Raw genomic sequence first — 15,440 nt, 5'->3', positions numbered from 1 at the left:
TTTCAGGACAGACTTTCCAGTTGGGCTGGTGAGGCAGCTGTCGGTGAAAGTACTTGCTGTTTAAACCCAATGACCTGATTTCAGCCCTCGGACCCCTGTGGCAGAGGAAATGAACAACTCTCAGAAGCTGTCCTCTGACCTCCACAGACAAGCTATGCGCAAGTGTGCCTACACTCACACTCCTCACACACATCATACTATCATAACACACGCACACACCTTTCTCACACACACACACACACTTCTCACACACATCATACAATCATACCACACACACACACACACACAAACACCTCTCTCTCTCTCTCTCTCTCTCTCTCTCTCTCTCTCTCTCTCTCTCTCTCTCACACACACACACACACACACACACACACACACAGGTATACACTAAATAATAAAATTTTAAGTAGTTTTTCTTTTAAAAATCTTTCTTTTAGGCCAGGTGGTGGTGGCACATGCCTTTAATCCCAGCACTCAGGAGGCAGAGGTTGGCAGATCTCTGTGAGTTCGAGGCCAGCCTGGTCTATAAGAGCTAGTTCCAGGACAGGCTCCAAAGCTACAGAGAAACCCTGTCACAATAAATAAATAAATAAACAAATAAATAAATAAATAAATAAATAAATAAATAAATAAATTCCAAACAAAAAAGAATAGAATTTCCCACAATTTCTGAAATGATCCTAAGCATACTTCTGCCATTCTATGCTTTGTGTTTATTTGAAGCCATGCTCTCTGATGATAATTATAAAAACAAAGAATTGAGCCAGGAGGCAGAGGCAGGCGGATCTCTGTGAGTTCGAGGCCAGCCTAATCTAGAAGAGCTAGTTCCAGGACAGGAACCAAAAAGCTATGGAGAAACCCTGTCTCGAAAATAAAAACAAAACAAAACAAAAAAAAAAACAAAAAAACAAAACAAAACAAAGAATTGATCAGCACAGAAAAATATTGAAGATGCTGTGTCTTTCAGCAGAAAATATTAGCCAAGATTTAGCTCTTTATGCAAAAATGAGTCCTTTCAACTAATTTCTATACAAATTTGCTGTATTCTTTAATAAATGGTAAAATAATATGTGTACCAAAGAATTTGACCTTTCTACCTTCGACTCCAAAGTGCTGTGATAATACTCAATTTCCAAATAATTGCTTTAAAATATTTTTATGGTTCTATCAGTACATACTTTGTTCATATATTTATGTATATGTTTATATGCCTGGAGTCCTGTTTTAAAAAAAAAACTTCTCATATGAAAAGGAGGTCATGGGGAAAGTTTAAGTAGCCCTGCTTGGGGTAGCTCAGGGAGGATTAGGCCTGGAAAATTCTCTCCCTTCATGTAGTCACCTTCTGTCAAATGATGTAAAAGAAGATATGAATGGAGTGTCTTTTACTGCACAGTTGTGAGGGGCACAGAGATTCGCTGTGCACAGGATGACATTGCCCTTACCCAGGAAACAGGTGGGCTTTGGCTCTCCCATCTTATTCACAGAGTCCCTCTGACATCCCACCCCTGGGTGGGGCAGGCAAGTCTGTCGGCCTGCAGAAGCAAACCAGCTGCTTAGTTAGTGAATGGGTCCCAGCTGGACTGAGGGCACAGTTCATCAGGAAAGTATTTCCTTCACCTGAGGCCTTGGGCTTGCACACCAGAACTACAAAAACAAGAAAGACACAAACAGTGACATACGGTGATGCTCCTGTGTCATCCTAGAATACAGGAGGATTACAGGTGCAAGGCCAGCCCAGGCCACGTAGTTAGTTTGAGCCAGCCTGGGCTACAAAATATGACCCTGTGTTTAAAGTCAAGCTTTCTTTTTCAACTACCAAGTTGTTCAATGTTATCCTTAAAGAGAACCCTCCAGTAATGTGATCAGCACAGAACAAGGGCTCTGCCCTCGAGAGGGAACAGACAGAAAGTGATACTGCTGGCCCTCGAGCCTGTGGAACCTTCCAGGAACACGCAGGTAATGCTGCTTCATGTGCCAGCTCTCCTCGGCTACCTGGTTCCGCATGACTTTCTTATGTCTCCAAAACCTGTCCCTTACATAGCACACAAATTTTGGACTACAAAAATTTAATACAATTTAATAAGCTAGAGAACATGGGTTTTAATCTATACAATATGAACTTAGTGAAGAATTGGAATCTAGGGACTGGAGAGATGGCTTATGAGTTAACAGTTATGAGTATTGACTGTTCTTGCCGAGAACCTGGGTTCAGTTCCCAGCACCCACATGGTGGTTCACAATCATTTGTAATTCGTAACCCCCTTTCCATCGGATCTGATGCCCTCTCTTGACTTTCTTGGACACCAGGTACACGCATGTGCACATACTTGCATGTAAGCAAATTGCTCATAAATAAAATAAAAATAAATTTTAAATAGAAATCTAGACAGAAGAAAATGTGACGAGCCTACTGTGGGTCCTAACATCTACTCTGCTGGGGAGTGCTGCTTACTTAGCTATTCTTTTAAATGTTCGTTTGTTTTACTGTACTGTGTGAGTGTTTTGTCTACATGTGTATGTGTGCTCTGTGTGCATGTCTAATGCCCATGGAGGTCAGAAGAAGGAGGAGATGCCCTGGAACTGAGTTACAGGTGACTGTGGGCTACTGTGCGGAACTGAACCCGGGTCCTGCGGAAGAACAAGAGCAGCAACTGTTCTTCACCGCTGAGCCATCTCTCCAACCCTTAAAGTTGTTGTTTCGCTGTTTTGTTTGTCATTAGTGTGCACAGGGATGTAACTTTCTCTTATTCGGACTTTTCCTTAAACATCTTACTTATGACTCATTTATTTTCTTAACACTGGGTGTTAAAATTGAGAACAATATGTATGTAGTGTGTGTTTTATTTCCTCTCTCTCTCTGGACAAAGAGTCTCACTATGTCTGCCTGGTATATACACACAGATATCCACCTGCCTCTGACTACTGATTACTGGGATTAAAGATGTGCATTGCCATGTCCAGCTAATAAACCTCTGCTATAAAGATACTGCCTCGTTCCTGGAAAAAGGAATCTGGGACTGGAGAGCTGGCCACTGGTGAAGGGAGGAGGGGGATTGGAAGGGAGGGAGAAAGGGAGAGAGGGAAGAAGGGAGGGAGGGAGAAAAGAAGGAAGGAAGGAAGGAAGGAAGGAAGGAAGGAAGGAAGGAAGGAAGGAAGGAAGGAAGGAAGGAAGGAAGAAGTAAAGGCATGGTGGCACACGCCTTTAAACCCAGAACTAGGAGGCAGAAGCAAGAGGATGTCTCTGGGTTTGAGACCAGCCAGGGCTACACGGTGAGACCAGGTCTCGTGTGTGTGTGTGTGTGTGTGTGTGTGTGTGTGTGTGTGTAAACAAACATTGCATTTGCATCTTGAGTTTTAGACATAATAAACCCTACAACTACAGGAATACTTCAACTTTGTTAAAAAAATAAAGAAAAGTCCTCTGATGCTATTGTTGTCAGTTTTTGTTTGCTTGTTTGTTTGAGACAAGAGTCATTAGTAAATCAGAACTTAGAGAATAGACACCCAAAGGTAGAGCTTTGACCTCCCCATGCATGCTGAGGCAGGTGAGTGCTCACACTTACATGCAACTCGTACACCTTACACACAAGCACACAAGCAAGCTGAGTGTGGTGGTTCACACTTGTATTCCATGGAGACTGATTTACAGAAGTTATGCATGAGGTTTCAGAGGAATGAATTTATGAAGCATGTAGCAAGCAAAAGCAAAAGAGTAACTAGTTGACGGGTGGAAGCAGCAGACAGATGGTAAAGGCAAAATGAAATCGGGAGCTTGCAGTGTCCAGCAGGCATAGCTGGAATAACCTGGCTGGGAGAGCAAGCAAAAGCAGCAGCATCAAACCAGCCACTTGCAACATCTAGCAGAAATGACTCAGGAAGCCTTGCTGAAAGAGGACCCGAGCTCCGAACTGGGAGAGCAGAGCGGAGCAATCTCTTCATGGGTGAGCATCTACCTCTCTGTTTCCGCCACAAGCACTCTTTTTTGTTTTGTTTTTCAAGGCAGGGTTTCTCTGTGTAGCTTTGGGCACTGTGTCCCTTGCTTTTGAGACGACCAAAAACCACAGCTCAGTTCTTCAGCGCTTCCTTACCAACTAACAAAAGTTCCAAGACTTTAACACGCCTAAGCACGTACACCTCAAGGGTCTGCCTAAATCTAGATTTTTGGGAAGTATTTCTGTAATCTGTTGGTAACTCACTAATGGCCTAAAATAGATTAATATTTCTCTGGATTTTAAATCCTTTCCTCAGTTGCAAACTCCAGTGACCTAGCTGCCCAGCAACTGGAAGTGGAAGTAAGGGAACTCTTACCCCAGAGTCTCAATCAGTGACCGACTCTAGGAACGACAATGTTTTACAAGGTTCGAGGATGTAGATTTGTGGGTAGGGTGCTTACCCAACACACACCAAGTCCTGGTTGGATCCCTAACGCTGAATAAAACCCAGAGCAGTGGAGTTTACACACAATCCCAACTTCTGGAGGTGGCAGCTAGAGGATTAGAAGTTCAAGGTCATCCTTGGCTAAAGAGGGAGTTTGGGACCAATCTGAGGCACTTGAGACTCCATCTCAAAATAAGATTTCATTTTATAACTCCACCCATATAACATTCTTTGTTTGCAAGTCCTTATACCCATCTCTCTCAAAATGTCCTGTAAACTTCCTTATAAACCTCCCCCCCCCCCCCGTCCTCTATGCAATCATCATGTCTCTATAGATGCTGTGGAGGGGACAACAGATGATGTTTTTCAATTATTAGATGCTGGTCACCTTTTTTATCTGAAGATGAATACAGTGTCTGTGATGGAGCCTAGTGATATATCTGGATCTGGACAGAGATAATACTACACCAGAACAGCACACATGGACTTTTTTTTTTCTTTTCATGTTTTGATTCTGGTTTTGCTCTGTTTCAGAAAGGGCTCCAATCTCTAGCCCACCCTGTCCAAGAACCCTGGCTTGCTAGAGGCCCAAGCTTCGACACACCATCACCCTCTTGTTTCAGCCTCCCAATGCTAAGATTATAGGAATGGACCACCATGCCTGCTCGACACAGCTTTTCTAAGCTCTGATCCAACTGTGTTTGTTTCCTGCCCAGACCAGGCTCAAGGTTCTCCTTTCCCCTCTCAGTGTTTTTCCTGTCTTTCTTCCCAGGGTGGAGGGGAGGTTGGGAAAAGGGATTCGAAGGCCTCCCAGGAGTGCTGGCATCCATTAAAACTAGGCTTTTTCTAATTTGGTTTGATTTGGTCTGATTTGGATTATTGCATCGGTGGAGAGGTTTGTTGAGACACAAAAACTTTACAATAACTTAACCTAATTACTTCCTTTAAGAGCCACATCCAAACATAACCACATTGGGAATTAAGACTTCATAGACATTGAGGGCAGAGGGCACAGAAATTCAGTACATACAGTGTATGGAAATCCCAGCTTTCCCTGACTGCAGTGTGGTGGTCCTGAGGCACGTTCCACCCAGCTGTTCAGAGGGTCCCTAGTGGAACTGTACCCAGGCGACTTTCAGCTGTGACTTATTTTATAGTTTGAGACTAAGTTTTCCCCTGAAAGCCCCTGTGTTTTGTTGCCAGCTGGTGGATTGGGGTGGGGGGTGGTGTGGGGGCATACACAGGTGTGAGCCTGTTCCGCCTTGACTGGAGGTCAGAGAGTTGTCGACAACAGGTGTGGCTAGAAAACAAGAGATCCTGACCTAGGGTGTGGTGACTTGGTGTTTCGGGTGCTAGAGGTGGATCCTCTTCACCTTGACCGGCTTCTTCATTTTAAAATAGGAAGTTTGACATAGGGAGTGGCAGCCTACAGGATACTTGGTCTAGGGTGTATTCTCTGCATATCCTGCCCAAGACATCAAATGCTTTTCTCAGTAAATAACGCTTTATGTTTCGAGTCTTGAAGCAAGTAACTGTTGTGGTTGTCCTTTGTGTCATGTCAAAGCAGTCTTTTGCCTTCTTCCCCCTCTTTTGTATTGTGGTATGAAGTATATAAGAAATTAAACATGGGAAAATTCAGTATTTAGTATCTACTGAGATGCTTTCCTATTACTATCCTGTGTCTCTGTATTTCTTTCATATCTCTGTTCCTCTTACCTAATGTTTCTAATCCACATGTCCCTAACCTGGAACATACAAAGCTGTTATGGCTAGGACCATGGCAGAAGCCACCCAAAAAGGTGACTCATGACAGATCCTGAGGGCTTGGAACTCACTAAGGAATAAATCTCTTGATGAATTCATCATGAGATGGCATTTATTCTGGGGAAAGCGGGAGGCAGAATCTACTGGAGGAATCAGGTCACGGAGACATGCCCTGGAAAGGCACACCTTGTCTTTGTCTTTTGCCTTTCCCCAGGCCTTCCTATCTCTTAACCTTCATAGGCCAGTATCCTCCAGTGCCAAAGGTTCCTTCATCCCAGATGAGCCTCACCACCTGCCCACAGTGGAGCATCCAGCTATGGATGAACGCCTCTAAAGCCCCTCTTTCAACTGTAGCACAAGAATGCCTCACAATCGCAGCCATACTTACTTCCCTGGTCTTTCTTTTCCTGACCAAGCATTCCTGATCACCACCCTCTTGGAGTACCTACACCTCAAACTTTCAGGGTCTGCTTCTGAGATAACTTAAACTGAAGCAATGTTTTAAGTAAATTGAACTTAAAATTAAGCTTATGCAAGCCTGTGTCTTCTCCAGTTTCTGTGTGGAAACTCCACCAATGTGGCAGCATCGTTAAAACAGGCTCTGGAGGCAAGGAAGCTCAGTGATATCACTCTCACTAGTGGTATTAGTTTCCTTATCAAAGAGACCTCAGAGAACTAGTGTGAGTTTCGGGAGAAGACATCCATAATAGGTGTTCTCTGAAAACAAGAGGGCAGGCCCTTATTAGACTCCACATCTTCCGATGCCTCAGTCTTGGACTTTATAGCTCCAAGAACTTGTTTTTTTCCATGTGGGCTTCTTAGTGTATTCTCTCTGCATAAGGTGGTTTGGACTCTGTCACCATGCAATTCTCCAAAGTAAGTGAAACTGAGTAGAGGCGATGTCTTGGTCAGTGTTCTATTGCTGTGAAGAGACACTATGGACACAGCAGCTCTTATAAAGGAAAAACATTTAATTGGACTGACTTACAGCTTCAGATGTTTAGTCTGTTGTCATCAATGGCATGACATGGTGGTGTGCAGTCAGACATGGTGCTGGAGAAGGAGTCGAGTGTCCTACATCTTGGCTTGTAGCAACAGGAAGGGAACTGAGTCACTATGGGTGGCTTGAGCATATATGAGACTTCAAAGCGCACCTCTAGAGTGACACACTTCCTCCAACAAGACCACACCTACTCCAAAAAGGCTACCCTCCAAATAGTGCCACTCCCTTTGGGGACCATTTTCTTTCAAACCACCACAGAAACTCATCTTTTGCTGGAGACTAGGACAGGAGTTTAGCACTATTAGAGCATTATTAAATATTGTTAATGTTAACAATAAACCTTTATTATAAACACCACTTTTAATGTTCATTTTTTAAATTTAAATAGGCTATGATATTGGGGGCAAAAAATTATTTGACTCCCTAATTGACAGCTGTTCTTCCCTGGTGCCCTGGGTGCCTTGAACAGAAGATTAGCAGCCAGAACTTGCAGCTAGATGGCCTTGTGTCAGCACCAGCTGTTCTGAATACTCCATAGGGGAAGCTACACAGCAGCTAAAGCTGCTTGCTGCTGGGGTGCAGCTCCGGCTCTAAAAGGCACTATTCCAGCCAAGACCTTCAAACATAAGCTTCAGGGAGCTCTAGATGACCCTCTAGACATTTTCACACAGGCCAGGGGAGGAGAACTTTCGCTGGTAGCCCAGCAGGAGGCCTGTTTTTGATAGAGCCTTCATTTGTACAGACTGAACTGTGATTGATGTGAGTGGGATCCTTCATTTGAACGAGGGATTCTGACACGATTAGTGCAAGTATAGTCTTTCATTTGTGTGAAGTGCCGCTTTGATAAGTGTAAATTCCCTTGTCACACCCCTTTTCTGGCTACATAAGCAGGCTATGCATCTTCCTTTTAGAGCATTCAAGGAGATGGACCCCTCTCATGTTGCCTGCTCCATCCCCAATATTGTAACATTACCGTTAATGAAAGACTTCTCTCCAGTGATCTTTTTGGCCACCTTTTTTTTTTTTTTTTTTTTTTTTAAATCATCTTCATTCTTGGTACAGCTGGTTGAACTGGTCACACAACCTGAGGAGGTCAGAGTGGCAGCAGAGATACAGCTGCAGTAAAGAGGACAGTGTTGGTAGCAGAAATAGTGACAAAAGAGTGGCCAACACAGACAGGAGAGGTAAAAATAGCAATAGTGATGGGAGAGAAGTCAACACAGAGAGCAGCAGCGAGCGGTGTCTACAGCAGCAACACACAGAGAGAGACAGAGACAGAGAGACAGAGAGAGAGATCAACACAGAGAGCAGCAGTGTCTACGAGAGAGAGAGAGAGAGAGAGACAGAGAGAGAGACAAACAAAGAGAGAGAGAGAGAGAGAGAGAGAGAGAGAGAGAGAGAGAGAGAGAGAGAGAGGGAGAGAGAGAGAACACAGAGGACAGCAGAGGCAACAAGAGCAATAATGGCGAGAGAGTAGTCACAAGTTCCAGAAGAGCATATTTTGTGATTTTTGGATAATATAAATTGCCATCCTGTAGAAATGTAAAGTTGGAGATCTAGGTTTATTTACAGTAGAGTTAAGACATGAACTTGCTTTTGAGATTATATACTTTTGACTGGAGAGACAGCTCAGCAGTTAGGAGCACTGGTTGCTCTCTCAGGGGTCCCAGGTTCAATTCCTGGCTCCCAAATGGTACTTCACAACCATCTGTAATTCCAGTTCCAGGGGACGTGATGGCTTCTTCTGGCATGTGTTGTTACTGCTTGTATAAGGTGCACAGACCCATAATGCAGGCAGGTTACTCATACACGTAAAATAAAGGTTAATTTTTAAAAGATTAACATAAGCTTTGCTTTTAGTGGAAAGAGCCTGTTCTGAACACACATCCACACATAATTTCTCTAACCCTGACACAGTAGACTGGTCCCAGTGGTCAGAGTCTATACGCACATTTTCCACGTTCTCTTGAGGAAAACTCATTTATCTACTTTTTTCTTGTTTCCTCATCTGTAAAATGGAAGTACATCATTTCTCTTTGTTACGTGGGCAGAGATAGTGATGTAGTGATGTGTACTTCTGACTGACCTTGAACTCACTGTGTAACTGAGGATGACCTTGGGCTTTTGATTGTCCTGATTCCATTTCCTGTGTGCTGAGATTATAGATTTATACCACCATACCCATTTTTTCAGATTATTTTATGTGTATGAATTATGTATATATAAGCACCATATGCATGTCTAGTGCCTGTGGAAGTCAGAAGTTCTAGAATCTCCTGGAACTGGAGTTAAAATGGTTGTGAGCCACTATATAGGTTCTGAAAACTGAATTTGGGTCTTTTACAAGAGCAGTAAATGCTCTTAATCAATGACCCATCTCTCCATCTCTCCAGAAACCCCCTATTTCTCTCTCTCTCTCTCTCTCTCTCTCTCTCTCTCTCTCTCTCTCTCTCTCCCAAGGCAAGGTTTTTCTGTGTAGCCATGGCTGTCTAAGAACTCACTCTGTAGACCAGGCTGGTCTCAAACTCAAGATTTGCCTGCCTCTGCCTCTGAGTGCTGGGATTTAGGGCATGTGCCACCACCAACTGGCCCCTTCCTCCTTTTGAGTAGAATAACTTTCAGCTTATTCTTTGACAATTTTTCTATATGTAAACAATGCATCACAATCATATGGACCTTAAACCCCACTCCACTCTTCCTAGAAACCCAGACTCCTCCATCCCACTCCCTCAGGTGCATAAAATAAGCCCCCATCTCCATTCACATCTTTTCCTTTTTGTTGTTAATAATCCACTGAGTCCAAATCTGCTGCCCGCTGAAAGGTCGACTGATTTTTGTCAACTTGATCTTGAGAAGGAAGTCAAAGCCTAAGTGAGTTCATGTGGGCATTGGTCATGTCATATCCCCAAAGCATCATTTCACAACACGTTTTATCCTCCAGTGTTATGTTTTTCCTATTTCTCTTCTGAGATGTTCCCTGAACCTTGGATGGAGGTGTTCATATAGATGTCCCATTTGGCACTGAACCTCAACAAATATTTATTTCTCAACACTTTGACAAGTTATAAGTCTGCATTAGTTGTTGACAAATGCAGAGAGAAGCTTCTAGGGCCAAGGTTGAGGGCAGCACTAACCTATGGGTATAAGCATGCATATTAAGAAAGAAACTTGACAACATGTCACTCAGCAAAACAATGGTGGGTTCCTCCTTAGGGCCTGTGACCTCTTGACTCATGGGCTTTTGACAAGACTATAGTACCATGAAGAAGAGGCCACTTGTTTGTTCCCAGCTGCCCAGAACCAAATAACCACACAGAAACTATATTATTTGCAATACTGTTTGGCCAATGGCTTAAGCATATTTCTAGCTAACTGAAATGGTTCCCAAGAAAGGCCCAACACATAGGTGTTAAAATTAGTTCTCCTTTCTCTTCTTTCTTTAAGAGCCCAGACACCTTACAAAGCCATGGGAAGTGTGGGGTAGTGCTGAGACTCTGGAGGAGCAGCGATCTGAAGGTGACAAGTATTATGCTTATTATGTGACCTAAATGCCACAGAGAAAAGTCAAGAGGGCAGAGACCAGATAGATAGCCACCCCCTGGCCAAGCCTCTGCAGATTTCATGCCAGGAGGCAGGGACCAAGAGGCAGATCTAAGAGAAAGGTCATGAAAGGATGGGTCATCTAAGTCCATCATGTGGCAATCAGCAGGGAAGGACGCCTGGAGTTTGTAGGCCTTGGTAACATGATGTACTTGGAAGAGGGAAGAGTCAAGTGTTCTTTAATTCTGAAGTTTGACCTCTTGAGAGATGGCGGTTTCTAGTTTGGGAGGGAATTGGGATTATGTGGTCCATTCAAAACTGAATAGCCTATAGATAACCCATTATCAAAAAGCACACAGTGCATTCTCATGGTGAAGTTTGTTGGAATCCTAGATGATCTAAACCAATGGTTGTCACAAAGCTGCATGTCTTTTAGAGATGGCAGAGTTTCCTTTAGATAATGTGAGTGCCAGTCAGGCTCCTGGTTCTTCCCCAGTAGGAACCTAAAGGCATATGCAAATGAGGTGGCTGAGACTCTCATAGACCTTTTACAGCAGTGTATGATGCTGACGGGCAATCGTTATGACAATGGGACTAGCAAGGGCAGGGAGCTATTTATACCCCTAGGTCTGAAGACATGGTGGATAGCAAGCAGTGACCTCTGTGTTGTTCTGCTCCCAACAGGACACAGCCAGGCTTTAGAATTTTGTAGGGAGAACTTCAGAAGACCAATTCTATAGTCTTCGTCTCCTCAGTCAGAACCATTTTTGGCTGAATCCAAAAGGGAAAGCAGTGGGTGGGGCCCATCCAAGCAGACCACAGAGATCTGCATCTAGGACCTGGGATAGAATGGGGAAAGGTGAGGACTGGATCTGGAAGGACAGATTTTAGATACCTGGAACAAGCCCAGGTGTGTTGGCTCATCTCTGCCATCCCAGCACTTTTGAGGCTAGCCTGGGCTACAGAGTAAGGCTATGTCTCAAAACCAATATCAAAACAACAGCAAAAGTGAAGAAGGAAATGCCGGAAAATCTCCAGTATATCCATCATGTGCATCAGTCAGGATAACAGTCTGGTTCTCGCACAGGGTGGACAGGGAGGGTCCCATGAAGGAGATGGAGGGTGATAGAATATGGGCTTGTTCCCCTGATGGCAGAAGATGAGCCCAATACATCAGCATTTTCCAAGCCTTGCTTTGCATCCTATTTGTGAATATTAGGCAAAACGATTTCCAGAGCTAAGCTCAAATTCAAACCTCGACTCCATTCTAGGTGGGCGGATGATGTGAAGGAATGGGGAGAAGCATAAGCAAATGTTATAGAGATGACAGCTAATGTTGACAATAAGTACGGGTGAACTGAACTGACTGTATAATTATCTGAGATCGCTCACTTAGCTTTAGCAGTAAATGCACAGCCACCAGAGATGATGATCTGCAAAGTCAGAAACAGAGCTAGAGAGAGATGGAATGGACCATGTCTTGGTCGCTAGTGAAATCCTCTCATTTCACTCCAGACATTTGTAAAAACTTAGCTGCATCTACCAGATCCCGATTTCTGGTTTGATTATTACTGTACTGGAGTTCACTTTAGAAACTGTGACAACTTTTGGAAACCAGAGTCTGAGCTGGAGACTGTTGACATTCCAGGTCTAATGGGATCTGGATCTTAGTCATAGTTGTTCCAAGGAAAATGTCCCCCAAACAATGTGTCTTAATTCTCTTCAGATCAGAATGAAATCCAAATGATTAGAATCATTGCTTCTAACTATTGACCAGTGGCAGAAATTCTAGAACAGGGACCAAAGGCTCCAAGAGTTTGGTTGCCCAGTTTTTGTCTGGGGCCTGACGTGGGATTCAGTGGTACCGTGCCCTACAAGAAGGAATGAAGTCCTGGGCTCAACCTCAGATCACAGGAATTGGCATGGTGACTCTTGTCTGTAAACACAGCACTTGGGATGTGGAGGCAGGAGGATCAGAAGTTCAAGAGTTATCCTCAGTTGAGGCCTGTATATGCTAGATGAGTCCCTACCGCACAAACAAAACAAGCAAACAAAAACAAAAGCCCCAAACCAAAACCAGTAGCATTCTAAACAAATAGGTACTGGGGGAAAAAAAAAAAAAAAAAAAGCTATGTCTGGCAAAATGGCTCAGTGGGTTAAAGTTCTTGCTTCACAAATCTGACCACCTGAGTTCAAGCCTAAATCCGTGGTGGAAGGAGAGAACTGACTCCCAGATGTTGTCTCTGACATCCACAGGCGTGATGGCTCTCAAGCACCCCTCCCCCCGCTCCATCACACACATACAAAAATACACGACACACAAAACTATTCAAGAGGCTTTATCTTAAAAACTGGTTCTCTATGTCACACTGGCAAAGAATTCCCATGTAGGAGTTGTGTCACAGTGAGTCTCAGTCACTGGGAATCTGAAGCCAGAGAGTCACCATGGTTTCAAAGCTAGCTGAGGCCTTAAAAAGCAAAGTAAAACAAAAAAAAGTAGTAATAGTAATAATAATAATAGCTGGGCATGGGGAGGTGGGAACAGAAGGATCAGTGAGGCTGGTCTGTACAAGAACATACACACACATGCGTGCACGCACACACACCCACACACACACATGGCAAGATCACTCTGGCTTAGTGAGTAAAAGCCCTTGCTTCTAAAGCCTGACACCCTGGGTTTTACTTTAAGAACCTACAGTTAAAGGGAAGGGATACTCCCAGAGCTGCCCTCTAACATACATACACATGCATCCAACGATGAGACCAATAAAAATTTAAAAAATATGAAAAAGAACTTTCTTGCTGGGTGGTGGTGGCACATGCCTTTAATCCTGGCACACAGGGCGGAGTGAGGGAAGGGGGTAGTCCAGAGGCAGATGGATCTCTGAGTTTGAGGCCAGCCTGGCCTACAGAGTTCCAGAACAGGTAGGGACATACAGAGAAACTTTGTCTCCCCCACCAAAAAAAAAAAAAAAATACAAAACAAGAAAGGACTCTCAAAGAACACACACAAAAAGAACAAACTTTGGGGTGCTACACTTCTTCGGAAGACCGAGTAACTCAACCATCAGTGCCACCCCGATATTCATCTCATCCTTCCTGTTTACATGGCCAACACAAATATTTGCAGAGCAAAGAACAAATACTTTCCTCCATAGGACTGATCTCACAGAACACTCAGTGGGAAATCATTATCTCTAAGGTAAGATGACAGATGTTTTTGAAAGTGTGGGCAAATGACTGAAGAAGGATTTGTTCATGCCAGGGCAGGCCAAGTGGTACAGATACTGAGGAGAAAGCAAGAAAGGATTGTGAGGACCAAGCCAGGCTGGCCTCCACAGCAAGGTCCTGTGGGAAAAAGGAGGAAGACAGGGGGGGGGGGGTGGAAAGGGAGGAGATGGGGGTAGGGAAGCTAGCTGGCTCAAAAACTTAGCATTTGGGAAACCGAGAAATGAAGATTATGGTGACTTCAAGCCCAGGCTGGGCTACAAAGTGAGACCCTACTTCAAACAAAACAAAATAACAAACAAACAACAACACTAAGAAGAAAGGGAGAGAGGGAAGTGATCTAGGCAGCGAAACAGAGCAGAACATTCCCTTAGGAAAGGAGTCCATCCCTATGGTGCGGCATCAGTCGCTGCTCTTCTAGATGGGGAGACACAGGAGAAGTGAAAATCAGCTGTTTTGATCTACTGCTCAGGTGTGTGTTCTTATCGTCTTGGAGATCAAACTCCAGAACGTGCTGAGTATGAATCTTCAAGCCTAGCTCTGCCAGGATACAACTTACAGATTTATTCTCTCTCAAGTTTTGCCATCTGGTTCTGTCTCCTCTTCCTTCTTGCTTTATTGCTTCATTGACCACATTTTACCAATTAATTAATTAATCAATCAAGATAAAGGTTTTATGACAGTGGTTCTCAACTTTCCTAATGCTGAGACCCTTTAATACAGTTCCTCATGTGGTAGCCCCCCAACCATAAAATTATTTCATTGCTACTTCATAACTGTAATTTTGCTACTGTCATGAATTGTAATGTAAATATCTTTGTTTTCCAATGGTCTTAGGTGACCCCTGTGAAAGGGTCATTTGACTCCCTAAAGGAGTCACAACCCAGAGGTTGAGAATCATTGTTCCAGGAGGTTCATAAACATTATAGTATTGAATTCTGACCACAACAACCACTTAGAAAAGACAAATTTCGCCGAAGAGAAAAGGTAAACCATGGATTACCAAGGTTGAGAGTCTTGAGAAGCTAGAGAGATGACCCAGCAGTTGAGAGCACTTTCTGCTCTTGTAGAGGACCTGGGCTCAGTTACCAGCACACACATGGCAACTGATAACCGTCTGTTACTCCAGTTCCTGGGGATGTGATGCTCTCCTCTTGTCTCCAAAGAAAATGCATTGAGGAGCAGTGAGTTGGGTCTGTGGGTAATGGCACTTGCCACCAAGCCCGAGGACCTGGGCTTACATGGTGGGAGGAAGAAAGTGACTCCAGGAAATCGTCTTCTGCTCTCACGTGGATACCATGACACAAGCCCATATACATCATACATACATACATACATAATACAATTAAAGAAATAAGTTGATAAATGCTATTCTCAGCCTTTTTTAAATTAAATATATTTATTTATTTTATGTCCCAACCACAGTCTCCCCCTCCCTCCTCTCCTCCCCTGCCCTCCCTCCATCTCCCCTTTGTCCCTCCTCCCATTTACTCCTCCTCTGTTTCTGTTCAGAGAGGGGCAGGCC

This window comes from Alexandromys fortis, unplaced genomic scaffold, assembly GCF_014885135.2.
Source record: "Alexandromys fortis isolate MF-2015 unplaced genomic scaffold, M_Fortis_MF-2015_v1.1 scaffold_6, whole genome shotgun sequence".
In the NCBI taxonomy this organism is placed as follows: Eukaryota; Metazoa; Chordata; class Mammalia; order Rodentia; family Cricetidae; genus Alexandromys; species Alexandromys fortis.
Note: the sequence above shows the minus strand (reverse complement) of the source record.